Source organism: Chamaea fasciata, unplaced genomic scaffold (assembly GCF_029207755.1).
Source record: "Chamaea fasciata isolate MVZ Bird 193981 ecotype frontalis unplaced genomic scaffold, bChaFas1.0.hap1 SCAF_14, whole genome shotgun sequence".
Classification (NCBI taxonomy): domain Eukaryota; kingdom Metazoa; phylum Chordata; class Aves; order Passeriformes; family Sylviidae; genus Chamaea; species Chamaea fasciata.
This window is the reverse complement of record NW_027094099.1, coordinates 1,524,967-1,551,418: the sequence shown is the minus strand read 5'-3', so window position 1 is coordinate 1,551,418 and position 26,452 is coordinate 1,524,967. Positions and strand designations below refer to the sequence as shown.

Here is a 26,452-nt window from a genome sequence, read left to right as displayed (position 1 = left end):
AGCAAAGCCCATTCTGCCGTGGGGTGGGCTGCCTGCAGGGAGCACTGGCAGCGAGCAGTCCCTTGTGGAGAGGGCACATCCCTTGGCACCTCCTCACACTGTCCCCTTCCTCCTGTCTTGCAGGGCTGTGTGTCTGGGGCTGAGGCAGGTGCCCCCTGCTCCGCGCTGGGTCCCATGAGACGGGCAGGACCACCCTGTCCCTCGCGCCCGGGGCCGCAGCACCCGGCTCTGCCCCCGCTGCTGGGGACCCCCTGCCAGCCCCCAGAGCAGAGCTGCAGAGAGCTGCTGCCACGGTAAGTCCTGGCCTCTGGCTTTCCTTTCCCAGGACACTGCCCTGCGGAAGGACGTGCTCGGGGTCGCTGTTCCCGTTGACTCCATGCGCGTCCCCCGGCTGCAGCGGGGTCACAGCGTGGGGTGCGTGCTCTGGCCTGCAAAAAAAATCCTCTGGGGGAACAGCTTATGCACCAAAAAAATTCAGGTTTCAGTCAACAGACTCAGCTCACGAATTCAGGTTGTATTTAGCAAGTGGCTTTGGCTGGGGAAAAAAAAAAAGTGAAACACTGAAAAGTTTGATTTTGACATTTTCAAAATGAAACCTTTCAGCCATCTGTTTCAAGATGACATTTCATTTTGAAATTTTTCTAGTTTTTTTTTTTTTTTCCAGTGTGGGGGGGGGAAGCCACCTACAAACAAAATGGAAGCTGCACTTCAGCCCAAACAAAATGTTTCATTCAGCCCCAGATTATTACTGGAGCTTTAAAATTTGGCAAAGAAAAAAAATAAAAAGTACGTTGGTCATCCTGAATTACTTTCTTTTCTCTGTCTAATCACCAGGACAAAAGACAAGCGTGTGAGGGAGTGGGAGCTCTGGGGCCCATAGCACGCAGCGTTGGGGATTTTTGAGTGGGAGTTTGGGAAGAGCCTGTGGTGGCAGAACATGTTGTACCAATGACTTTGGTGATGGCAGGAGCCTGTGGGAGCCAGTTTTAGCTACGGCAGAAAGCTTGTGCTAGAGAGGAGAGCGTGCTGTGCTGAGCCCACCTGGAGTCAGCATCCTCCCAGGCTGTGGGGGTGGCCCCAGTGGCCAGACCTGTGCTGGGTGCCAGAGGTACATGGCAGGTGTCACCCGGTGCCTTTCCCTCCCTGCAGAGCAGCAGCTGTGCCTGCTATCTGTTTTCCCCATCTGGTGTTTGGGAAAGCCCAGTTTGAAGGGATAAATGGGATGCAGAAGGGACCTTCTGGTCTGCCCAGAACTGTTTTGTAGCTCTCTTCAAACAGGAGAAAGCACTCTGGGGATGGAGGAGAGAAGGAAGGGACTTGGGGGGAGAAAACACCCTCCCTGTGGGGCTGCAGAAGCTGCATGGGCTTCTCTTGGCCCCCTGATGGCAAAGAGGAGGTGATCTGATCCATATATCCCAAATCCCATCACAGCCGGCACCTGGGTGGCACTTCCACCACCCAGCTCAGCTGAAACTACTCAGTTGGAGAGAACAGCTGTGCTTTTTATTTACCACACCCTCCCCACCCCAGTCTATCCCAAATGTGACCCTATCCAGTCACACAGAACTGCTGGATTGCGGAGGCAAGTGTTGGAAGGGGGCTGCTGCATTCCTTGGAATGGGGCTATGCTGGCTCATGCCCTTTGTCAGGAAGGAGGAATGGAGAGCTGAATCGTGGAAGGAGAATAGGAGAGCCCCAAAATCGTGCCGTAAACAAAATCTGTGCAGCAACACGGGGGCCTGCAGGAAGGCATCCTGGGCTGATTTCCTGGGAGCTGCTGGCACATCCTGGCTCCCCACAGCCTGGGCGTGCAGGACTCCCACTCCAGCAGGAAGGCTTCAAACACAGCACTGCAGGCAGGTGTCTGGGAGCGTGGGGGGACAGCAGGTGTTCCAGATCTGTTCACATGTGCTCCCATGCTTCTGTCAGCACTGGCTCCCTGCTGAAGTGTTGTAGGGCTGCTGCCTTTGTTGCAGAGGAAAAAAAACCTGGCTGTTCGGAGGTGTGTGAGATCAGAAGAGATCAGGGTTGGTGCAGGTCTGAAATCAGTGTCTGCCCTTGTGTGGAGGGGGAGCTGCTTGTGCCCAAACCTCTGCTGGCTGTTTGGCAGGTGGCCATAACCCCAGGGTGTGAGTGGCAATGCTGGAGAACGTGGTGGGACCTTGTCCCTGTCGGTTTACCCCACAGGGAATCCCCCCACCCTGCTTGGGGAGAGTCTTGCTCCAGGCCTTTACTGGAAGCCCCTGAAACCTCCTGAATCATGTGCCTCTGGGTTTACGTTTAGTGTTACCACCTTCCACTCTCTTCCTCTGTTTTCATTTCTCCCTCTTTTCCCCCCTCCCTCCATCTTTATCAGTAGCTAATGAAACAGGCAGGGAGAAACCCAATTCGTACAGTAATTAAATTTACTTACAGGGTATTCAGCTGGAGTAATGAGAAGTTTAATTCAATGATTAGTTTTTTCTTTCATTAATTAAAAATGGAACAACGGTGCAGTTACAGTGGGCTGCATTGATCCTCCTTGTGGAAAGCTGCTGATGGAGGAGGAGGAGGAAGGAAAGCTTCTCATTTTATCTCCTCTGGATGCTCTCCCCACACACAGATGCCTGTGTTGTCCCCTGTCACCAGCAGATCCCTTGCCCAGGTGTCCCTGAGTGACTCTAGGTGTGAGGGGTGCTTGGGGTGATGATGAGGAGAGCAGTGGCACAGTCCCCCACACGGGTCCTCTCCCCGATCTGTCCCCAGCCTTTCAGTTTAAAAACGGATTTGAAATATTTGCTGTGGGTGGAAGATTGAAAAGCAGGTCCCAGCCCACAAGAAGTTTGGGGTGGGAGAGTTGTTTTCCATCCTTGCTGAACAGATTTTGATCCATTTAAATATGTTAAACTCATAAGCATGTTTTTAGTCTTTTAAAATAAGTGATGCGTGAAAGCAAAAAATAAGCCAAATAAGTAATTTCCCGTTTTTCTAATGCCTTCTGCAGGATCTTGAGCAATGTTAGGACCTCAGATGTCCTTTGAAGCATGATTGGGCAGGTTCTGTTCCCCTAAATTAGAGGCATTTGTGCTCCCACTTTTGACACAGATGGGCTTTTTTTGGTAGCTTTGGGAATTGTTGTAGGATCTGCTCATGCATGAGTTCCTAAGGAGGAGTAGACGGTGACAGGAATAACCCCCAAAAAACCAAGGAACCATTAATGGGTGTTGCAGATCCTGTCTGTGCAGGAGCTGTGTGCACAAGGGGGCTGGGCAGGTGAGCAAGCACTGCATCCCCCTCGCCTGTGCCCTCCCTGCCCACCTGTCTGTCGAGTCATCTGCTGCTGTGGGGGCCCTGTGATGGTGAGAATTAGCCAAGGGCTGGGGCAGCAACACCGGGGTTTGAAGCCGGTGAGAGCCAAGAGCACTCAACACCTTTGGAAATCAGATGCTGTAGCTTTCCTTGGGTTATCTTGGGTGATAACTGCTTCAGGAAGGCTGGTGGGCAAGGGAGAGGCTTCTGGCCAGGCCAACACTGTGTCCCTGGGCTGGGAAGGCAGAGTCCAATGTGGGACTGGAGCCCTTCCAGCAGTGTTCACACCTCCTCGAGGCTCTTCCTCTGTGCCCCCTGTTTGTGGAGTGCCTCAGGATGGGGAGAAATGGCTTTTTATGGCAAGAAAGGAGGAATACATCCCCCAGCTTTGACGTCATCTCCTGGAACAGCAAAAAATTGTGATGGCAAATGGTGAATGTGGGGCACTTTTTCCACACCTGCAGGAGGGTTGCAGCTGAGCTCTTCCATCTCCAGCACATGCCTCGGCTGTGCTGGCAGTGGGAGGGAGCCCCAGGTTGGGTCAAATGGGGCACCCCAGTGCTGTGCACCCCTCAGCTGGACCGAGCTCCTGGCATCTCTCAGGGCTCAGCCTGTTGTCCCCAGGACTCGTGGCAGTGTTCTGAGCTGACCCTGGCTGTAATCCAGCATCACCAGATCCCAGTACGAGTGGGTGAGATGTACTCACCCTGGGTCCCTGGGATGCAGCGTCCCCAGTTTGAGCCTCGTGCCTCGTTGCTGGGGTCCTGAGCTGCCAGAGCCTTTTGCAGCTCAGCGCTTTGACGTTGTTTTGCAATTCCTGTCCTCTGTGAAGCATTCGGCTGGGATACGGGGATGCAGCCGGGGACTGAGCTGCCTGGGGAGGCTTATGGAAGGAGGTGTAAGCCTGCGCTGACCAGTGAGTGACACCTAGACTCGTAATCAGCTGCAGCAATGCCTTAGAGCAGTGTTTTTCCAAGGGGTTTTGCATGCATGTGCTTCTTCAGAGATCACTGCAAACGATTCCCAAGTGCTCTGGCCCAAATCTGTCCTGGTAGCTGTCAGCAGATCAATGCTCTACTAAGTACAGATCTGCTCTATTTCCGTGGGAAAATGTCTCTCTTAAGCAGTTCATTTTGGGCCTTCCTGCAGCAAGGCCACTAAATTTTGGAAGTTGTGTTTTTCTGTCTGTTACAGCCTGATTTATAACTTTTAAATATCAGCTTGGATGAAGATAGAGCTTGCCTGAGCTCAGTTTTGGGAGGGAGAGAGGGAAAAGCATTCACAGCTTTTTAATTTCTCTCCTGCTCACCTCTCAAATGTCGGGTTTAAAGCCTTAATTTTGGTTTCCTTTTGCACACAGTGCATGAGTGGAAAGCAGAGGAGAGGCCAAAGCCCAGTGCGCACCTGGCATCTGATCCCCCAGCATCCTGCCTTCATCTGACCCAGGTAGGTGCACCCGAGCTCGGGGCATTGGTGTATGTGATGCTCACGTGCATTTGTGGCGCTGAGTCCAGGGCTGGACTGGTTTCCATTGCCAAAAGCGTGGTAAAAACGCCTTTTCCTTCCCCCTTAGTCTGGGGTGGCTTCCCAGCCCTGCTGGTGGGGCAGGTAGGAAGGGTTCAGTCAGTCCATTGTGCCTGCACAGGGTAGGGGGAGTATTTTACCGGGAGGAGAGGCCTCTAAGACGAATATTTTGGATGGCGGTACTTTAGAGAAAGGCCTTCGTGACGGGATTGTGTGGCTCTGCTCGGGAGGGTTCGCTCCAGCTCATGTTACATCAGGGAGGGACAGACGCTGCCCACGTGGAGTGAGTGATTCAGACGCCGTAGCTTGGGGATGCTGGGCAGGAGTGGTTTTATCTTCCAGGAGAGGGCGGGAGAGAGGGTCCTCAAAAAGCGATGGTTTTCGAGATGTCTCTGTCCTCCCGCACGCTCCCCCCCGGCTCAGCCTCCTCCCCGCGCTCTTGCCGGGACAGTTAAAAGAGACTGGAGCAGGTTTTGGCTTGTTCTGCACATCCCCATCCTCAGCTGAAATCTGCGAGCTGTCAGCCTGATGCGGGAGATGCGTGAGACAGCAAACATCAGAGCTGACTGAGTTGAGGCAATTTCCCAGGATGTCAGTCCTCGAGAGGGAATAAAAAGGATCTCTCGGTGAAGAGCAGAGTTTGGTTCCCTAATGAAAAAGGAAAAAAAAAAATTAGGATGATTCAAGCATCTTTCATCTGCCACAGCTGGGGGAGGGTTTGTTGAAACTGGATGTTGTCCAAGGTAGTAGGAGATGGAGGAGTGTGCTGGGATCTCTGTTCAGCGGGAGTGGTGGCACTGGGAGAGGCACATCCACCTGGGGCAGAGCACAGGGCTCGCTTGGGATTGCCCAGGGGCAGTGTTCCATGCCTGGTTCAGGGAAAAGAGAATCAAAACAGTGAGGCAGAACTCTTTTACACTCGGCTATGTAATTTCTCCCTTCTGTTGTTCTTTGCTCAAAGCAAAAGAGCAGGCTGCATCGGCTCAACCTGGTGCATGCAAAAAAGGGCCCTGTCCTTACCTTGCCTCACATTCCTGCTTGAGAGGAGCCTGTGAAGAGGCATTTCCAGCTTTGCAGAGAGGTATTTGTAGCTTCTTGTTGCTGTTTCCTGTTTTATGGTAACCAGGAATGAGCCCAGACGTCCTCTCCCTGCTCCCACAGGTGCTGTGTGTGGATTGGGCCCGGGGAGAAGCTGTGTGTGAAGGATGCTCCGAGGAGGAGCTCCCACTGTGTCAGGGCTGACAGAGCAAGTACAGGGACCATGGAAATAGCAGTTTTCTGTGAAAATACCTTTTCAACAGCAAGCTCTGAAGTGTGTTTATTTTTAGGGATTGTCTCTTAAAACAAGATTCTGCTGGGAAATGATCCTGCTGGTTAAAGTCCTCCTGAAGATGTAAGCACCGAGAACCATCTGCTCTGTGTTTGGATTTGGGTATTTTCTTTCAGAGTGCTCTTTGCAAAAACTGAAGGTTTTTTCCTAAGAACAGTATTTTTTAAAAAAATTAGGTGATTTTGGTTTTCCTTCTGCTTTTTCCTTTGAAAAAAGTAATTTCCTAGGGACTTTGAGCTAATGGAGCTGGGGGTGGTCAGTTCTTCAGGCTGCTCTGTCCACTGAGTAGCGCAAGAAGAGGGCAGCCAGGCACAACTGGGGTCCCAAACACCCCACAGTCTCTTGCCCTGCCCCAAAGCTTGGAGGGGAAGCAGGATGTGGTGCTGGGAGCAGGGAGCTCAGCCTGAGCATCCTGTAGGCACATAAGCCCTCTCCCCAAGGGGCCTGCAAACCTTGGGCTGGATGATGTGGTCAGAGGCTTTATTTAGTTCTGAGCCTGAGTGGATTTTTAATGCATGAAATTTTAGTGTTTAAGCTGAGTAGATCTTTGAACTGCTGTGGTTTTCAAGGGATGTTTCTCTTCCTCTCTGACTGCATGTGCCATAAACGCTCCCAAAAAATCCCCCGTGTCCTCTCCGCTGTTGCTAGCTCTGGTGGTGTGACCACAGATTTGCAGCAGGGTTTCCACTAAGCCCCTGTGGAATGTCCTGGATTTTCACTATTGAAAAGCAAGTTCTTGACACCAAGGTTACATCAAAAGGCTGGTGTCCCCACAAGGGGGGTGACATGTAGGAGTGGCAGCAGAACTGCAGCTGTCCCTAGGGACAGTGGGGACCCCAGGGCCACTCTTGCCTTCAGCTGGCCCGAATGCTGTGATCAAACAGTGTGACTGGGAGAGCTGCGAGAGGGAACTGGGCTGGAGGAAGGAATATCACAGAGGGAGAGGTGTCTGTGGGCACTTTGGGAAGGTTGGCTTCTTCACCCCAGTGGGGCCTAGGGAAGCCCTGAATTTCTGTTCTGTGCCTTACGTGGTTCCCATCTGGGTCTCTGGATTAAAGCAGATTTCTTCTCAAACATCTCCCTCCGAGGGCTGACAAAGCTATCAAGAGATTTTTCTGTTGTTAAAAATAATTATTAATTTTGCAAAAGTCTAGCAAGCCAGGCAGGGGGAGCCAGGCTGCCCCACCCAAGGGTGGCACCATGAGTGCATTTGCTGGGTGCCACCATCAGGGTCCAGCAGCTCTGCAGAGCCCACTGGTGGGATCTTCTGCAGAGGGCCTGGTGCTCAGGGCCTGGTCCAGTACCCGTGTGCTTTGGTGGGGACCATCAGGAACTCTTTGTGGCAGCAATCTGGGCACTGTGTTTGTGAGACTGGAAGGCTTCTGAGGTTTCCTAGCAGTGCAGCCAGCTCTCCCTTGTCTTGGGGTGGGAGATTATATCGTGTGCACACACAGCTTTGGGATGTCACATCAATGTTAACCACGGGGAAGAAGCCGGAGTGGAGGTGGGTGTGCGCGGCAGTTTGTTTCTTTGGGTTTGTGCCTCGATGCTTTCTGCTTAATTGCACCTTGACATGCACCAAGGGGCAAGGGGAGGGGTTTTAAAGCAGCTTTAAAAAAAAATTACCTTCCATGAAATATTTAGGGTAGGCTGACTGCTTTTTAAAGACCGTTCTAATTACTCCTGCAAGGTTTCCACTTCTCCTGATCTCCTTGCACGTGGAGAGAGGCAGCAGGAGTGTTTGCCCTGGTTAGCACTGAGGGGCTGGGATGGTTTGTATTTGCTGCAGGGAGGTGATCACTGCACTGAGCCTTGGGGAGGGGCGAGCTGGGAGTCAGAGGGCTAGTTTGTTCCTGGGAATATTTGCTGGTGATGGACTGAGGGCTTGGAAGGGAATGGAGGCAGTTTAGTGACATATTAGGGTGTACTAGGAACAAGAATCATGCCCCTGGTGCATCCACGGCTCCCTCCTGGCTGTGTCCAGCTCCCATGGCCGTGGGGAGCACGTGGCTTGCCTGTGGAGACAGGCTGCTCTAGGAAGTGCTCTCCCAGTGCTGTGAGGTGTGATCCAAAATTAGTATCCCATTCACTCGCTCTTAGCTGTGTTAGCTCTGCAAGGCTAATAGGGCTTAAAAAAAAAAGTCTCTTGTCACCAAAATCAGCAGCTCTGACTCAGAGCATGCAGAGGGAGCAGACTTGCTGATTAAGGCAATGTTGATGTTGTAAGTGCTCACCCGGCCACAGCAGGGCCTTGGGACTTGTCTGAGAATCTCTGCTGGAGCCTGGGAGGGGTCCTTGGTTCCCATCTTGGTGCCTGAACCACCCTGTGAGGAGGATGAAGGCGTGAGCATCAAACCCAGCCAAACCATGGAGCGTTCCCAGTGCCATGCCATGTTCCACAATTAATCACTTCCACCCACACTACACCACCTCCCTTCCTTAAATCCTCCCTTGCCTGGTTCTGGAGCAGGGAATGGAAGCAGCTCCAGTTTTATGAATCAATCAAAGACAATGCCTGCTTTTGAGGGCTGCTGATTTAGAGAGCCCTTTGCAAGCATGTGTGCAGTATGATTTCTTATCGGAGCACAGCTCTGGATGAGCTTGCCAAGAGGAGCTGTTCCAGCTCCTGGCCACATCCTGGGGAGATGGCCTGAGTGGTCCTTTCATCTACAAATAAAACAAACAGGAACAAAGAAGGCAATAATATTGACTTTCATCATTGATATTTCCATTTATCTCATACAGTTACTAATAATTAGTATTTCTGTAGCTGGATGGATATAGCTCATAATCTCACTGTTTCAGGGGAGCCTATTAATGTCACTGCCAAAACCAGGCAGGCATAAAGCACTGGACCAGTGCCGAGGAGGGCGAGTAGGGTGGAGGGCTGGGAATGGAGCAGGGCTGAACCTGGAGGAGAGGTGAGAGGCTGTGGAGCAGGGAACAGTGGGGCAGCAGCGCTGGGGCAGGGCCTGAGGCAGCACTGCTGTGCCTGTGGTGGGCTGGGAGAGCTCTGTGGGCTTGCTGAGGTGAGCTGGGCTTCGTGGGGCTACCGTTAGCCAGCCCCTCACTGCACCCTCTGGCACAGCTGGAGCACAGCTGGTCTGTACTGGGGAGGGAAGGGCAAGACTGGCACTTTGTGCCAGTGGTGCTGGGGTGGAGGATCTGCTGAGACGCAACCCCAGTGCCCTCCCCAGGGTGTGATGTGCCCCCAAACTATGGCAGCAACCCCCCGCCATCTCTCCAGCACACCGGGATACGTGGGAAATGAGGGCAGATTCCTGCTGGGAATGTCCCCACCTGCCTCAGGGCACCTGCGTGGTTCATGCACGTGCTTCCCACAGCAGCCCCAGCCTTGTTTGTTTGCTGGTGCTTCATTAGTTATTCCCCATTCTCTTTTAAACCCACTTACGGTGCTGTCTGCAGGTGCCTTGTGCCTGTGTGTCCACATAGCTGGCCTGGATCTCCTCTGGGATTCCAGAGGAGGCGGGACACTGAGGTTTCCACGCTGGTGCTGCTGCTCCTCTGTGTTACTGTGAAAGCTTTGACACACAGCTCTGTGTGTCATTGCTCTGTCAATCATCCTGGGTCACTCTGGAGGTCCCTTCCTTGCATCTGTGTTTTTAATTGTCCTGTTAAGTGTGCATCCTGACCCCTCCTGTGAGGGATGGCTTCCGGTGTGCAGCCTCCAGGCATTACCAATTCCACAGGATCCGCTGTCACAGCAGCCGCAGGGACCTGCGAGCAGCGAATGCAAATGCAGGGCGGTGTTTTTATTAGGATTTAAATGAGTTTAAGACTGTTCAGAATTACAATGTGATTTGAGCCAGGAGGGGCTTATAAATCTGGTATGAGTTAATATATTGCACAATAAACATGCCCAAGCCCATGGCTCCTGCTAAGCACCGTCCTCACCGAGGTGGGGAGAGCAGTGGGCAGCTGCGGGGGCTCAGCCCTGTTCCCCCAACATGTTCCCATGGGGAAAGGCTCTTTGGGGTGGGAGATGGGCTGCAGTCACAGAGGTGGTTGTGCAGGAAAGCTGGTCCCTGTTAATAACCCTGAGCCTGGGGTGCACCAGAGATGCGGCCTCTGGCTAAAAGGTAGGGGTGCAGGAGGGACTTGTGAACGTGTTTTGGGTAAGGGTTAGGCTACTTTATAGCTGCCCTGTGTGAAGGTGGCAGGGGTCCTCAGTGCTGGCTGTGCTGGAGGATGCTGTGCAGTGAGTTGTGGCTTCCCTGGGTGCTGGTGTAGCACGGGGTGACCCTTCCCTGGGCCAGTATCCTCCACTCCAGGTGTCTAGGGGCAGTGAGCTTTTCTCCAGTCGGTCCAGGCTGTGCCAGCCCCAGCTTGCACGTCCCTGGAGGCCTCGCAGCACACAGGTCACCCGCTGGTTGTACAGGCAGTGCTCATAAAAGCTTTAACGGCCATTAATATAATCACTATAACCCTCTGTGCAGAGGTGGGTGGTGTGAGAGAGCTGTACCTGTGTGAGCAGGCGTCCCTGGGCTTGTGACACCTGGGAGCCACCACAGTGATGGAATTCTCTTCCACTTCCTCAGCCAGAACAAGAATGAAAGGGAAGCTTGAGCTATTGGCTTGGGATGTTCGTGCTTCGCCTCGTTTCAGTGCAGTGCTTTTGATCTCTGAAGGATACAGCTGAATATTTGAATGAGAAATACGTGGCTGTGTTGAAATCCTAGACAAAATGCCTTTTGTGCCTCCCTGCGTGTTTATTTGCGTAAGAAAGTGTTTTGCTGGAGAAACACGGAAGGAGCTCGAGGGAGAGGAAGGAAGGCGGCGGTGAGAGCATTGGGGAGCTCACAGTACAATTTCAGGACACTTAAGAGCCTCTCATTGTCAGTGGCGAGACAGCGACATCAGAGGCAGCTCAGGCAATTGTCTGAGACAAATTGCTTCATTTGATGGCTTTGTTGGTACCTCACTGGTTAAGTTCCTGGGTTATATATTTATTATTATATACAAAGCACAGGAGAGTTACAGAAATACATCCATATGTATGCACATCTCTGGATCCATAGTTATCTCCCGTGAATGACCTTGCAGGCTGGAAATAATGTCACCAGCCTGCGTGGTTCTTCTGAGCAGCTGGATGTTTGTTCTGTAGGTCCAGGGAGCTGAGGGAGCCAGACCCCTTTTGGGGCTCCTCACGCCAGGGAGCGGGGCTGGTGCTGCGTTTGCCACAGGAGGGAGCATTCCCCTCAGTCCCCAAAAGAAAGGTTTCACTTGCTTCAGGAGGCACTGAGGGAAGAGCCTTTGACAGGTAACACGCTGCCAAAGGAAGCTGTTTTCCCCAGAGAGGGAAAATCGCTGCTGGTGCCTGCGGGAGAGGTGAAAGTGTGACAGAGAGCAGCGCTGCTGTGCTGTCCTACTTGGAGGAGAGATGGCAAACCGGGATGTTGAAGGCACCCTGATGAAAAGATCTGCTGGGGGCGTTTGGATGGCACTGGAGAGGCTCAGTTCCCCTGTTCCCATGGAGCCCTGGCTTTGGCCAGCTCTGCAGTGCTGTCCTCGGGGTGTGGATGCGGGAGGAGGGGTTCAGGGCTACACTGGCTGCGAGATGTGAGCTGCATCCAGCAGCCCAGATCAAAGGCACCTCAGCCAGCCACATCCACCAGAAAGCCTTTAATGCCCAGCCCTGGAGCAGGGAGATTTGCTCAAGGGACTCATTTCCTTGCCTGAACGTAAAAAACTGTGTCAACTTGACATTCAGGAAATTTTATTTAATACCTTTTTATTCATTTAACAGTTTAGCTAATTGCAATGCTTTTTAAATTTTTTTTTCCTTCTTTTTTGTTATTTTTACATACTTCTTTTTCATTCATTCCAGCTTTGTCCTTATATACACTTTGTTCTTTAAAGCCATTTCATTTTGGGTGCTTATTGCCTGTGCTGGTTCTCTGGGTGGACGGGGGAAGGAGGAGGGGTGCCCCAGCTGTACCCACGTGCCAAAGCTGTCAGTAGCTCTGGTGACTCCAGGCTGTCTCAGCAGATCAGGACAAGATATCACAGAATTGTTTAGGCTGGAAAATACCTCTTAAGATCATTGAGTCTAACCACTAACCCACCACTGCCAAGCTCACTGCCAAACCATGTCTCCAGAGACCTGCCTCTGTTTTGCTGAATTGTTTGTTTGGGGCAGAAAAGCAGAAAAAGGATAGTGTCCCAGGGTTTCATTGTGCCCTTTTCTCTGAATTAATTGCTACTTTCCTTTAGTAAGAAAACTTTGATCGGGAAGTTCCTTGACTTTTATTTTAGAGAACTGGGTAAATCCCTAGAAATGTCCAGATGTAAAGTGAAAATGTCATTTTACTTCTCTGTTTTAGATTTGCCAGCACTTAACAGAAAATGTTTTCTTCTGTTAAGCTAATTCTCACTGAATTGTCAAAAATATGAAACGATAATAATTGCAATAATTACACTAACGGTAATGGGCTTTCACAGCCTTGGCTTTTACCACAGCTAATTGTGCTCATCCATTCCTCCTGTCTCCTCCTCACTCAGACCTTTCCCCAGGCACTGTGGGTCCCTACACAGCCCCCCACGTGTGACCTCCTTGCATCCAAACTTGCAGCAGCCCCGGCCCTGTTGTGTACTGAACTCACCAAGTCTCGCTGGGGCTGCCTGTGCCTGGTATTATCCAGGCAGCTGAGCTTGAGTTGAAGCTGGACCTGCTTCCAGGGAGTGCCGTAGGACACACCTTTGTGCTGGGAGCCCCATGGCATCAATACCTGCAGCCTTTGGCACTGGCTAGCTGGGCACCAGGTCCAACGCAGGCTTCGTGTCCCATTCCTGAGCAAGGCCCGCTCTGCCTGTGTCCCTGTGGGATGTTAGGCCAGTGCCCGAATGGACGTTTCAGTGCTTGGAGCAGTTTGCAATCCCCGTGCAATCCCAGCTCGGCCCCTACGTGAGCACCAGCAAGGATCGCAGCTGGGCGAAGATGTCAAGAGCTGTTACAGTGTGTGCGGGGAGCTTATATAAAGGGATCCATTTTCATTCCCCTGCTTGTCTGCTTCAGTCAAAATACAATGCCACAGCTAAGAGGGTGCAGTGTCAGGGCCGACCGCAGCGAGCTAATGCATGACTGCTGCGGCGGGCGCTCCATCTCGCCGACCGCAGCTGTCCCGGCCCCGCCGCAGCCCCCGGAGCCCGCAGCTCGCCCTGCTGTGAATCACGGCTCCCGCGGAACCGGAGCTCCCAGGCTGCCGAGCACACAGCCCTGCCGGGCTCGGCTCCCGGCCGGGGGAGCGGCTCTCCGGTGCTCTGCCTTCCCAGCGGGAGCAGGAGCCGCCCCGGGAGCTCACAGCTGCGCCCGCTGCGGGGGCCCTGCGAGCAGCCACTGTCACGTCAGGGATCTCTTTCTGCTCGGTGACGTGTGTGTGCACATGGGCGCACACGGACCACTGCGCCCTCGAGGTGTCTGGCACCCGGTGTCTTCATCTCCATTATTTAGAGGCTGCGGAGAGCATCTCAATCTGCCTGTCGCTCCGTGGGCACGTTGTGGGGCGGCTGGGGGATGACTGGCTGGTTGGAACTGGCAGGGACCAGGAGAGGGTGCCTTAGGCAAAGGGGACAGTGGATGCTTGTGTGCTCAGACCACCTTAGCCAGGGCTGGGTGGCAGTCGTGTAGCTGAACCTGTGCTGCGAGACCTTGGAGCTGTGACGTAGGGAGATGAGCAGTGTATAGGGATCTGTGCTTCCCTTCCTCTCCTCCAGTATACTTTCATCCATTCCTCAGCAGGGCTTATCTCGCCTGGATCCCTTCCTGTTGAGCTGGACCCTTCATCCTGTACACTTGGCTTTTTTCTGCCACTGTCTTGGGTATCAGACATGCTCTGCGTGGCTTGGAGGGAGTAATGTATGTGCCCATCTGCCTGGACTTGGCAGAGGCTCACAGAGGCTTTGGACAAGTCTTTGCTGTTGTATTCTCCCCTTCTCCCTTAAAAGCCCCTCGCATGTCCTCTGGAGGTCTGGGCTGAGACCGTGTGGTTGTGGAGGGTAGTGGCTGTGCTGACTTTGCAGCAGCCGGGAGGGTGTGTTTGTCTAGGAGGTGGGTGGGGATGGCTCTGCCCTCCAGCAGCCCTGCTCCATGATCAGGCCCTGGCCAAGGCACCATGTCTTTGTTCTCCAGCTGCAAATTTCTCCTTACTGAGGGCTCCAAGAGCAGAGCCTGGTACAGGAACAGGCAATATGAATCCTGAAACCTCAATGCACCGAGCAATTTTCATCAGAGGTTTTCACACCTTGCCTTTCTCTGCTCTCTTTTTCCCCTCATTTCTCCTCAGCTCGGAAACATGGAAGCAGGTCTCCTGGCCTTTTCTGGGTAGCTCACCACCACCCCTTGCCTCTCACTGGCACAGGCAGAGCAGCTGATGGGGCTGCGGGGATGCAGCGGAGCTGCAAACCTCTTCCCAGCACTGGCTGGACTGAGGCAGAGGCCACCAGCCATCTCCCACCCCATCCCCCCGACATGTCACTTGCTTTTAAATGCACTAGTAGTTTAAAATAAGAATAACCTGCTCCAGGGCTTCTTAAACCGTGGAATTAAATATGGTTCTAGTCTCTAGGCAGAGTCTGACTCTTCAATTCTAAATCTGCTCAGCCAAGCGAAATATTGCAGGGGGAAAGAAATCAATATTCCTCGTGCCCGGCACAGAGAGGAAGCTGTCTGTGTGTGGCTGCAGGCGTGCAAGTACAGATGTGCACACACATGAGGCTGGGGTTGGGAGGGTGGCAGCGTTCAGACCTGGGATGGGGAGAAGGACACGGTGTTAGCAGTGCCAGTGCTGTGCGTGCTGCTCCGGGAGAGGTGTGGGGGTGAGTCCGTCCTACTCAGGTGTGTGACACAGCTGGGTTCCCTCCATGGGGTTCCCAGCACAGTCTTTTAGAGAAGGAAACACAGTTTTTCCCATTTCAAGACATATAATTTAGTGGCCAGTGAGAGGCTGTGAGCTTATTGCAGAGCGGGTGCACTCTGCACGTCCTTGTTTCTGGTGCCTGGTGTGTGGAGCTGAGCTGTGCAGGAGATGGGAATAATCAGGGATTCTAGCAGAGTGAAGGACTTTCCCAGTGACCCACAGGCCCCATCCTTTGGAGGATGGAAGTGGCTGTGATAGTGAATGGATGGGGTCCTTTTGCTGTCCACCCCAAGGACTGATCTGGATGCACTGTATGCAGCACTTTGTGGCCTATGCTAGTGTATCCTGGGCATGGCTGGCCTTGTCCATGGTGATTTTCTTGTCCAGAGAACATAGGCTGTATGGGGAATGGCCCCTGGTGTCTGCTCTGGGAGCACTGCTAAAGATTCCCATCCTTCCCTGCAGAAGGGATCTACAGCTGGGGTTGTAGTTCAGGGGCAGGTGAAGCTGGTTTTGCCAGGTCTGAGTTCTCCCGGTGGTTTCTGTCCAACCTCTCTCCCCTCAGTCACTGCTTTGCGGAGTTCTGCTGTTCTCCCTCTCTGCTCCTCTGTCGTGTGTGGTGGGAGGAGGGAACTGTGCCACCGTGTCGGGATCAGGGGTGGAGGAGGATCTCCATCTGCAGTGGGAAGGACAAATGTTATTGACCTGCTCTGGCATCTGACCAAACCACAGACACTCACCCCTCCCAAAAAGCCTCTCTGATAGCTTAATTTCTTAATTGCTGTCTGTGATCAGGATGTCAGCTCTGGCTCTCCTCCAAGATCTGTCACTTCCAGCAGGCTGGTGCTCAGTGCCACCTTGCTTTGGTCACTATTTTCAGCTCACCTGAATAACTGGCTGGAGCGTCTCTCATCTCCATGCAGCCCACCCACCTCTGCTGTCCCTGAGGGCAGTGGTGAGTATTGAAAGAGTTCAAAAGACTAAGGAGTGCCACTTCAAGGCCCCAGCTCCAAAGCCTTGTGCAAGAAAGTGAGGGTTGGAGCTGAACTCTGTCTTCTGAGGTCCCAGGTAGAGTCAAGCGCAGTGCTGAAGAGGTGAAGATGCGTGGTGCTGGGCTCAGGATGGAGAGCTGGACAGCATGGTCAGATGCCTGGGGGTGAGTGGGACCCAAAGGAGAGCTGCCCTCTGTGGGCTCTGGCACTGGGTGATGGGAATTCCCAGTGGTTCTGACTCCAGTTAAAGCAGTGCCATGAACATGTGCAGCAGGAGCTTACAAGCTGCAGCACAGCAAGGCTCTGTATCTCAATAAGCAGCACTCCAAGGCAGACCTGAAAATAAATATTTGAAGAAGAAATAGTACTCTGTCTTCTGTTGTCTCTCCTCCTTCCCTTTCACTCTCTCTCCTGCCCCCCCTTTTCCGTGTCTTTCAAGCATGACTGAACACGAGAGTTCATTGTTAAAGGGGGGTTGTTTTCTTGTGGGTTTTTTTCCCTTTCTCTACTTCCTCAAGGAGGAAACTCCAGGTGTTGCACTGTTAACAGCCCCTTACAACAGCAGGGGCTGTCTTCGTGCTGAGTTTGTCCGTGCCCGGGATGATGGGTGCTTGTTTTTTTCTCTGTGCTTAGTTTGTTTGCTCTGATAAAACACAAGCAGACGGCTCTTCCTTTTCCCGGGAACAGATACGATGGCATAAAGCTGCCTGAAGTCTCTTAGTGCAGTTCAGCCCAACACTCCAATAGGTTTCCTCATTCTTAGCAGGTCAGCGGTGCCATGAGGGATACTGCTTCCTGGTCCCTGTTCTTGGTGGGAGAGGGTAAAATCAGGCCAGAGAGGAGACAGCTGGGCTTGTGCTTTCCTGGAAAAAAAGGAGTAAGGGGCTGCTAAGCTGTGGATGGATGCGAAGGTCAAGGCTTGTGGCACTCCATGTCACACAAGGTGAGCTACTGAGGCAGAGGTGGAAAAAATCAGCCTGCTGCTGGCTGCCACTGGGCCACCAGAGAGAGGGGTGCCCACGGTGTGCTCCCCATGTCAGTTGTGTGGGGCTGTCAGGGAAAGTTGGGGTGTTGTGTGCAGAACTTGGTCCTGGAAAAGCGAACGCAGAGTCAGCCCACGGGCTTTGCGATCTCCCACTGCATCTGAGGATCCGTGGGCTGGGAAAGGAGCATTGGCATCATCTAGAGCCCTCCTCCGAGCGTGAAGGGAAGTGTTAGGAGAAATCAACTGTGTAAAAGTAGAGGTGAAGAGTGGTAGTGAGAAGGGAACGGGGAAGGGAAAGGCTCCAAAGAGGAAATGGGACTAAAAAATGCAGAGGTGGTTTAAGGATATCTGAGACGTCACAGGCAAGGGAGATGGGCCGGGGGAGATGTAACTTTGAGAGAAGTCTTCTCAGACTGGCTGCAAATGTTTGCTAAACTCCTGGGCTATATTTAGCAGGCTCCCTGCCCTTTGGAGCGCTCTCCGGGCAGATGGCGGAGGAGCGTTTTGCCAAATGGTGGAAGCCGTGTCGGAAGGGGGTGCCCAGCATTCGGGGGAAGAAGTTTAATGTCAGCTTCGCCCTTTCCACAGCAAAGCCAGGCTGAGCCAAGGTTCGCTTTGCTGCCCGCGGGACAGGGCTGCCAGATGGCCAAATATTTGCTTATAAATTAGCAATGGGAAAGAGGCGATGCAAAGCCCTAAATTGTAGAAACCCAGAGCCTGGATTGGATTCTTCCTCCTGTGCAGGATGGTCTCTGCAGAGCAGGGCTGGGTGGATCCATTGTGGGGGCAGCACAAGGAGATCTCCAAAGCCAATGAGCCCGGGCACAGCACTGTCAGCTCTCCCCTCCACACTGGCACAGTCACAGGCCATTACTCAGGCGTGTGCAGCCTCTGGTTGTGTTTGCTTTAAACCGATATGCAGAGAAAACCAGCTTTTCTCTCTAGGTTAAAAAAAAAAAATGCTGTTTGGTCTTGTATCTGTGCAGTATCTCACTGAATGGGATATGACTGGAATGAAATTTCCAGGCACTAATGCAATAGAAGTACTCGTAATTTGTGTGTGTGCCTGTGTGGGCGCAGGCAGTGTACCTGATCTGGTGCTGAGCAGCATTCCTTATGGTCCTGCCCTTCTGGAGCTCACCTGTGAAACGGCTCCGTGGCTCATTTGGGGTGTCTCTGCATCACACCCGAGCTGGGACTCTGTGCCAGTGGGGAATCAAAGCCTGAGAAATGCCCAAAGATTTTGAGGGTGGAGGGCTGGACAGGGACCACAGGGATGTGTGCAGACTCTCACCAAGGTAGTGCTAATGCTGTCCCTCTTGGAAGTCCTCCCAAATCACAGGACTGTCCAGCTCCCTGCACGCCTTCGCTCCAGAGGCATAAAATTATTTTACAAACAAGTAAATTTAAAAATAGTGGCTTCCTTTTATTTGCTGCCTGGAGTTGAGGCTGAGTGTTTGCACGTTCCCCGGTGTTCCTGTGTAGGCAGGAGGGCTGGCCTCTCTCCTCTTCTGTTGGTTTCTTATGAAAGCCAAGCTTCCTGTGTCTTAACTTGACTCCCGGGGCTGGGGCTTGGAGAAGCTCTACCTCTGTAATACTGGCAATAAAATCATAAGTGCCGGCTACACTGCTGTAAAACTTTTATTGCTGTGGGAAGAGGAACAGCGAATCCTCCCTCTCTCCCTTCTCTCCTTCCATGCTGCTCCCCAGCTCTGGCTGTGCTCACCCTCCAGGGCTCTGAGCCCTTGTGCCAGGCAGCGCTTAGTGCATCCCATTTCCTTCTGCTTCTGCTCCCTTTGGTCCCCTCCCCGTCCCGCATCCCCGTGGCTGATCTGCTGCTGCTCTGGCCTCGCTGAGCCCCGTGGCAGTGTGCCCCCTTCCTTGTCCCTTTGTGTGGCTGCTCAGCTGCACCTCAGCTCTGCTTGCGGCGTGATCTGAAGGAGAGGAGCCGTACTAGCTCCCTGTGTAGTGGGGCCATCCGTGCATTTTGCATTTCATGGCGACTGGGAGCGTCGTCTGCCTTCCCACACCATCCCTTCTGTATTTATAGATCACGGCGGCATTACCCGTGTGGATGCAGATCGTGCACAACGGTTTTCTATAAATACAAATGCTCCGTAATTATCGTTAGAACTATTTAGCCCAATTCAAAGGTAGATTAAATAATGAATGTGTGTGTGATATGCCTGTCGACATCAACAAATGGAAAGAGACATCTCTGGATGCATATCTGGAGGTTTCCCTGGTGAAGGAGTTGGGGGAGGAGAGCGGGGAGGGAGCTGGGCTGAGTGTTGCTGAAGTGCCTCTTTCTCAGGGGTTCAGTGGGGATCGGTGGCCACGCTCGGCTCTGTGGTGGGCTCTTGGGGCCGGTGTTTCTGGAGGTACCGTGCCAAGGGATGGACGGGGAGGATCAGCACACACAGAAGCCATTGGTATTCACAGCTACCCATGGCTCTGCGTCTTTGCCCTCCACTTTCACTGCTCTGGGGAGCAAGGGGAGGTAATTTCAGGCTAGGCTGCTGATGGAGTGCTGTGGAAGGTGTGTGATAAGGCTCCCCAAGGCCTCTGGCCCCTGGTTTTGTGTTGTAATTGATTTCCTCTGAGGCCATGCATGCCCTGGCATGTTTCCCTTCCTGCTGGCCTCTCACTGGCCACAAGCTGGTCCACAGCAGAGCCCTGTGGGGAACTGGCTCTCTCCGCTCTTTTGGCTCCTGCCCCTGCCACCCCTTGGAAAACGAAGGTGGGGGAGCTTTGGAGCACTTGCACCGGACCAGTCTCCTGCCTGGTTCTTGCTGAGGATGATGTGGCTTTATTCACATCACAAATGGGGGAAGCAAGGGAAGACTGACGTGCTTGGGAAGAGCAGTGGCATTTAAAGGATAGGATGGATGTGTGGGAACCCCTAAACTCTGTGTGTACCCCAGGAGGGGAGTTTGAAAGCTGAAGGAAGAAGGAGGAGCAGCCAGCACTGCCTTGAACACACTGCCTCTGTCTCCTTGCCTCTTCCTAGGCGCAGCGAAGCCTCAGCTCACAGGTCACAGCTCCATTAGCTCCTGTGTGGCTGCACTGGGTCTCAGCCCTCCCCGGGTTCCGTGTCATATCATGGGCTGCTCCCCTGCCCCGGGGACAGCGACGTCGGGAGCGTCAAGGGAAGCGGGGCTGGGAGGAAGAGCTCCATCACAGTAACTAATAACTGTGTGCTGACAAATTGAATTATACCTTTTCCAGTTGCCTGCACTATTGATCAGAGAAAAGGTTTGTGTTTTTGTTAGGCTATTTTTTTTTTCTTTTTTTCTTTTTAAGTTACAGTTGCAATGTCCTGGGGGCTTATAATGAACTAAATAAGGTCAGGTTAGCAGAGGAATCAAATGTGCTCTGGCAGCAGAAGCGTGGGCTTTTCCTGGTGACTCTGAGTGGAGGGGAAAGCAGCAGCAGCTCCTGCTCCTCCATGCCCTGCTGCACGCTCCTCCTGCCCTACGCTCCTGCTCCTTGGGGGGCTGCTCGGAGCAGGGGCGATGTGTGTGGCTGTGCAAGTGTGCCTGTGCTTGGCCTGATCCCGAGCAGTGTGGCAGGAGCTGGGGGGAACTGGGGCTCAGCAGATCTCTGTGTCACCAGCCCCAGGTTGTGCCGAACTGTGCTGCCCTGGCAGCTGGTGTGGCTCCTGCCCTGCCTTTGGGGCAGCCAGGAGAGGCAGGGGATGCCCAGTGGGACAGGAGGAGCCAGGACACGGCCAGGCACAGCATTTGCCCAGCAGCTCTCTGTGGTGTCCCTGCCTGGGGAAGCTGGTGGTGTTTGCTTCTTTGCTCCAGAGCCGAGATCCTGCTGTGAACTCAATTAAAGCTGTGTTGGGGAAAGGGGGAATAAATTACCCGATTGAAAAGGATGGGTAAAAAAAAAACATGTGCAGAGAAATGCCAGCCCACCTTTGAAAGGCTTTATTGAACTCAGACACGTGTCACCTCGGCAGCAGAAGCTGCAGGGGAAAGGGAAGCACTCCCTGGTGTCCTCCTTTGTGTCCCCAGTCCTAGGCTTGGGCTGGAGCAGGACAGGGCTGTTGCAGGAGGAGCAGAGAGTTGAGGGAACCTGTCAATGCCAGCACAGAGGTGAGGCTGGAGGCTGCTCTCAGATGTAGGTTTGCAGTGTCTGCCTAAGAGGGAAGGGCAGCTGCAGGTCCAGCAAGTGTCCCCAGCAGCTGGTGTGTCCCATGCTCTGTTTAACCTGCTGCTCCCAAAGGGGAATCCAGGGGATCTGTAGTGCTGTGGCCGACTCCACAGCCCTGGGACTGTGCTCAGCCTTGGCCTCGGGTCACTTCTCAGTGAGCATAGAAGTAGGGACATTCCCATCTTGTTTTTGTGTGACTCTGTTTATGAAGACCTCAGTTGAAATCTCAGCTGCCCCGGGGTGGATCTGGATGCTCTCCAGAGCTGTCTGTGTGCTGGCAGAGCTGCCGTGCTCCGTGCAGTGGGTTTTCCCACTTAGCACACAAGTCCTCTCCCTGGTGACCCAGGAGCCCCAGGCTTTGGAAGCAAAGGCTGTGCCAGGACCACTTCCCAGTCTGTCCCATGTGCCTCCTGCTGCACTGGGACTCGCTTTTCCTCTGGACCCTTCCACGCAAAAGTCACTGGTAAGAGGCAAGGCCCAACAAGCTGTGCCCCGTTGTCTCAGTGTATTGGGCCTTGGTGGAGGAAGAGTGGCTGGAGAGCTGGGGCCCATCCTGCTTGGTGTCCCCCAGGACCTGCCAAGGTGTGGCCAGCATCTGGGGATACTCTCTGGACACAGACCTCATGTTTCTGCTCTTAATTGCAACCTTCCTCCTCCTGCACTGCCTTGCTTGAGAGTCCGGCCACATCGGGTGTGGGATTAACATTCCTGGCACAGCGTAACTCCATCACCATTTCTATTAAACTCATTTGCTATCTAAAGGAATTCATTTTCCACTTTGTTTGCCCATGAGGAAAAAAAAAAGAAAAAGAAAGCCCTCTGTGCTGAGGCCCCAATGTTTGAGAAGGTGGAGGGGGGAAGAGCTGGGTGCCACATCCCCTCCTTCAGCTGGGAGAAGGCATGGCATTCCCACCATCCATACAAGAAGATGCCTGCCTCTGTGCTTCCACCATGCTCTTGGAAGCAGGAGCTGCCCATTGCTGGCACCAACGCTAGTGCTTGCTTCCTGAAACAAATTATACTGTTTCACCTTAGGATGAGTTTCTGCAAAATCAAATTTTCCCCTTTCCATCAGGGATATCCCTGGACTTCCTGGAACTCTACCCCCTTCCAAAAATCAGGTTTCATTGGCATCTACAGCAAGTTCAGGGAAGGTAGAGCCAAGCTGGGTTCTCTGTGGCTGCTCCCTCATATCCTTGTGTGCCACATCATTCGGTCAGTTGCTTTGCAACAGGCTCAGGAGCTGGATTCCTGCCCCTGCCTGGGATGTGGGGCCAGTCTGTGTATTCTGGTGCATGAGGGGGCAGGAAAACAAGGCTGCAGGGCTGCCAGAGGGAGAAGTGTAGCATATGAGGAAAGCTCTTCCGTGTGTGCATCCCCTCCAGGAATTGTGGGGCTCCTATTGGCAGCCCTCCCATGGACTGTCACCTCCTGAATGGGCGCTTCCTGCCCAGAAAAAGGAGGGAGATGCTCTACAGCCCTCTGTGCTTCTGCTTTCAAGGTCAGAGGCTGCTGATAATTGATCTACAGCCTCACAATAAATCTGGTGCTGAGGGGAACCTTCCCTGCTGCCTGTAGACAGAAGCATCCATCCTGCACGGCTTGGCCAGCGCAGCCACCCACAAGGGAAGGGGAGCTTTAATCACTCCCCGCCTTTGCTGGGCAGCTTTTGGGTTTGCAGCTGGCCTTGCTGGCTCCCAGCTCTGCCACAGCCCCTGTGCTGCTTGCCGAGGTTTCCTCCCGGGTCAGTGAACCCCTGCCAGGGTCTGCAGCAGCAGGCCAGGAGAGTGGAGGAACTGACATGGGATCTGAGAGCAACTGCTGGGTCTGGTGAGTTTGGGATATCCAGCGTGGCTTTGAGTCCCCCGCAGGGTAATCTCCCAGCAGATGGGAAATCTGGCTCCAAGGCAGGCAGGGGAGGAGCGGGAATCCAGCTTCCCTGGGAGCCTGTGCAGCCATGTGTTATGGGGGAAGAAGGAAGGTGGTGCTGGAGGCCACCAGCTGTGGAGCACTGGGCCACCCTCCTCACGTGGTGGCCACCAGCTGGACGTCAGGATGGTCTCTGGCTGTGGTCCCTCTGTCTGATGGGCTGCTGTGGTCAGAGCCAGTGAGGCTGCTGTTGGCATGCAAGCTCCTGGGTGTAAATCACAAATTGAATTGGAGCCCCTGGAAAATGACAGCCCTTTGTAACTGCTGAATGTTTCCCTTCATCATCATCATTTACAGCTAGACTGCAGCTCTGTCAGGGATCACAGCAGTTTTCAGGCCGGAGCTGAGCTGGTTTTGAGCCCTCCTCACTTGCTGTGGGCAAAGCTTTGCTGTCCCTGTCCCTTCCCCTGGGATCAGCCCTGTTCCCAGCATATATCCTGCTTCATCCGGAGAGAAACCAGCTTCCCTCCCACAAATCCTTTCCCAGTGGCTGGTACTAATGGAGAAGAGAAGTAATCAAGCCGATTTAACCCCCCTGCTACCTGTGACTCTCCTGCGAAGCTCATTAATGAGCCAGCTCAGGTTGTGCTAATTACCACAACCCTGGCAGGCCGCTGAGAGCACCAGGAGTTAACTAACACTCAATTAACCCCTGGTTGCTCGTGATGATTTCCCCTGCGCACAGCTGCCTCAGACAGTCAACAAGGAATCAGTGGCAGGCAGTAGGCAGATGAGCCTCTTGTGCAGCAGGGGAGGTGACAGCTTTCCTGTGTGGTTCGGGAGCCACAAAGTCAGGCCACACAACTGAGCTCTTCAGCTGCTTTTCCCTGGTGGTTTGGGGCACTTTGGAGCTGCTCTTTGAGTCAGGAGTGTCAGGTCCCAGCCACCTCTCCATCCCTGGAGGAACCCGGCCAGATGGATGCAGGGAGCATCCGGCCCCGGTTCAGGGGAGCAGAGCAGGTGGGATGGAGAAGCCAGGAGGGGTTGAGGTGATCAGGAAGGTCCTTCTTCCGGAACAAACACCCCATCCCATGGGTGTCTGGGAGCCTCTGGCCGTGGCGTATCTCATGCCAGTCAAGCTGCAGGCTCCCAAGGCACCTTGGCTGCAGGGCTCAGATGTGTGAGGCTTGGAGCCATCCCAACCCCTTGCACCCCACAGGCTGTGCAGAGGGACTGGGGCAGCCCCAGCCCCTGACAATGCCTGAGCTGCTGCCCAGAATGTGCCCTGCAGTTGCTATGGTGACATTGCCATTTCTTACCTCACTGGGGGGAAAAAAAAGCCTCCAAACATTTAATTCTGCAGCCCACCTGGGAGCCTTTTAAACTCCCCAATCGGTGTTTGACATGTAATAATTTTTCTGCTTTTAAGATTATCGTAAAATGCTCATTCTCTTTCTCTCTCTCAAAATCTCAGCAGTGGAGCCTCAGAAAGAAATCAGCATAAAAAATACCAATACAAGTTTCAAATGCCAATTTGTCACCATCACTGGGAACAGGCAGTGACAGGCACCGGGGAAGGAGACACAGCAGAGTGAGTCAGGGCTGACAGCGCCGGCGTGCTCCAGCCACTGCTGACCGGCTCCCGTGGGAGATGCCAGGTGGAGAGCTGAGCCCACGGATGAGAGGGGAGAGGAGGTGATGGGTGGAAATGAGGAATCAGGGGAGGAGAGCTGGTCCTGGTTGATAGCAAGGAAGGCTTTGATCTGCTGCCCTACCTACACAGCGGTGCCATTGCTCAAGACAGTCATCAGCGCAGAAAGGAAAATAACATCAAGCCTCCTTTAAGAAACCAAATTCCGATTTGGCTCAATTCCCCGGGCCTGCCTCGTGCTCCCAGGTGACCTGGGATCCCCCCGGATTTCCCGGATGGTGCGGGGGAGCAGAGCCCAGCCCTGCCAGGCTCCCAACCTTGACGTGCAAATAAATATAGTCAAAACTGTCAGGCGCCGGGTGCTGCGGTGCCAGGAGGCACTTGGGTACCACCAGCGGGACCCCATCATATGGCTGTTCATGCTTGGGTATCCACACACCTTCCCAAGCAGATGGTCTGCTCCACAGCACTGGGATCCAGCAAGCCTGTGGAGCAATTTAATCTCCAGAAATAATTTAATATGGCTTCCTCCAGAGTATGGTGGTTTGGGGTTTTTTTCCCTGACCAGCCATAGAATAATTTAATCCTGCCTTCTGTGTGAAGGTCTATTTTGAGCTTGCCACCTGCAGAGTGTTTTAATCCCACAACTCACAAAGTAATTCAATCCTCTCCCTTGGTGAGTAATTTAATCCTCTAATTCCAGGGTAATTTAATCCCCTCCCTGGGGAATAATGGAATAATTTGATCCTCCATTTCCAGAGTAATATGATCCTCTACCTGAGAAGCTCAAAACTTCAAACCAGCCACCTGCCTATCTGCAGGCACTGCCGTTCCTGCAAAACGCTCCCTGCCAGGTGGGGATCTGGGTGTTCTTCCAGTAAATCCATCCCCAGACTGGCCAGGGTAATCCATGCAGGTCCAGAATGGGCAAAACCAATCAGCACTGCCTAACCCTGGGGCACTTGAGCCTGGTTGGGTGTGATCACTTCATTTAAATTCCTCCTCAACCAATTAATCCATTTGCTGATGAATTAGTTTTAATCTAGGTCGGTGCCATGGTTGTTAAAGCAGGACAGCCTTTGCCCTCGCTCTGGGGGGCCGCTGGTGTGAGGGGAGGGCTTTTGTTGGTCTGAGTGCTCAGTTCTACATCTAAATAGATAAATATAAAAATAGAAAAAAAAATATATATATACATATATATATATATACACACACAGAGGATATATGGATTGTCTTCCCATTTTCCTGGAAGGGTAGTGCCGTGTCCCCTCACGGAGCATTATCTCCACCAGGACTGGCCTTTGCAATGTCTTAACCCCAGATGCCATTCAGTCAGGACCCCACTGCACTGAGGGTCCTCAAGCAAGATCCCAGCCTCCAGCTCTCCCTAAGGAGCTGGGAGCATGGCAGGGCCCTGGAGACCGCCAGCTCCTGGAGCTGAGCCCCCCTACCCTGCCACAGTGTCCTGGGCACGTTCATGTCCCTCTGTCCACACTGTCCATTCTCACGGCGCCTTCGGGCATGTCACATGCCACCTCCGGTATGGAATTCTACCCTGAAAGCAGTGGAGACTCCCTGTGGAGTGGCAGGAAAGAGATTTGCTGCAGGAGCCTGGGTGGTTTACATCTCTTCTCCCTCGTTTCTGCTTAGCAAAGGCTCAATAGGAGAAAGAGTTTCCTCAGCTGAGATGTTAAAAAGAGAAATCCCGGTAATGATAGTGTCCATTTCCATGCAGAGGAGGATCTGTGGATTATACAGAACAGAAATATTTCCCCG

The 26,452-nt window shown here is 53.1% G+C and overlaps 1 protein-coding gene across 1 annotated transcript in view; it reads left to right on the top strand.

Moving 5' to 3' along the window:
- Window positions 1-229: 229 nt before the first annotated feature.
- Window positions 230-26,452, top strand: part of LINGO1 (leucine rich repeat and Ig domain containing 1) — a 63,209-nt gene continuing 36,986 nt past the window's right edge. Inside the window, exons 1-2 of the mRNA XM_066196284.1 lie at window positions 230-293; window positions 4,649-4,734. The gene's annotated coding sequence lies outside the window, so the exon portion shown is untranslated. The remainder of the gene's footprint in view (window positions 294-4,648; window positions 4,735-26,452) is intronic.